We start from the raw sequence: 1,299 nt of genomic DNA, 5'->3' as shown, positions 1-1,299 counted from the left end.
CTGCCAGAAAACCATGTTCGCGTCTAGCTTACTGAAGACCCTGGCTCCAGCTAGCATCCCTAGGCTCTGTTCGACTGATGGTAGGACGTACTTCTCGCGGCACACATACTGGTTCAAACCTGTGAAGTCCACACACAGGCGTAGTCGCTGGCTGTTCTTCTTTGGGACAACGACGATGCCAGCGCACCAATCTGTAGGCTCTTCAACGCGCCTGATGACCCCCATCTCTTCCATTCGCTGGAGCTCCTCCTTCACCTTTCCCATCAGTGGCAGAGGGATTCTCCGTGGTGTCTTTAGAGAAAATGGTATAGCGTTAGGCTTGAGCTTGATATGGTAAGGTCGTTGAATGTCGCCTAGACCCTTGCAAAGTTTTGGGTAGGTTGTCTTTAAAGAGTCCATAGTGACACTGTTGACTCTAATAAGTAAGTCCAGGGCAATAATGGCAGGTAACCCAAGCAAAGGTGTGCCCAGGTTTTTGACCACATAAACCTTCTCCTCCGTCTGCTTAGCTTTATATGTCAGCTGCAGCTTTGTATAGCCCACTACCTCTAACTGTGTCTTTCCTGGACCCAGCAAGGGTTTCTCTGGCTCATGGAGAACAGGCCTTTGTGCCCCTGTGTACAAGTCTTTCAGGTCATTTTCAGAAATCGCAGTTACATCTGCGCCAGTGTCAATTTTGAACTTCAGCCGTTTCCCTTTTATCTCGACATCCACCTCCCACTTATTGTTTTTGCATGTCACAGAACCCAGGAAGAAACTTTTCCTATCTTCTTCCTCAATGCACGCTACTACAGCCTTGTTTCTGCAGACACGCTGGTAGTGGCCTTTTTTTCCGCAGCCCCGACATTTTGCCTCGTTGGCGGGGCATTCCGCTCTGGTGTGAGAGGGACCTCCACATTTGAAACAGCGGGCGCTGGGCTGCATGTCCTTGTCTCTGCCTTGCGAGCGTTGGCGTGCACGGGCACCACTGCTTTTCGAGTATACATACTTCTGTCCCTTCTTTATCAGTCTGTCTATGGAGCTGCCCTCCATCTGCATCACGCTGCTAGCGTCACTTCTAAGTGTGCTCTGTTGCTTTTTTACTTCTTCCGACTGTCTTGCCATATCTATGGCTTTTTGCAGAGTCAGATTCCCCTCCATCTGCAGTCGTTCGGAAAGTCTGGTGTCTGCAAGCCCCACTACGATCCTATACCGTATGAGTTCATCATGCAAGTCCCCGTATTTACAGTGCTCAGCTAGAGCATGCAGAGCAGTAACAAATGCTTCGACAGTCTCATTTGGCTCCTGTTTTCGCATATT

Source organism: Cyprinodon variegatus, unplaced genomic scaffold, assembly GCF_000732505.1.
Source record: "Cyprinodon variegatus isolate N-32 unplaced genomic scaffold, C_variegatus-1.0 Scaffold910, whole genome shotgun sequence".
Classification (NCBI taxonomy): Eukaryota; Metazoa; Chordata; class Actinopteri; order Cyprinodontiformes; family Cyprinodontidae; genus Cyprinodon; species Cyprinodon variegatus.
This window is presented reverse-complemented; position numbering follows the sequence as displayed.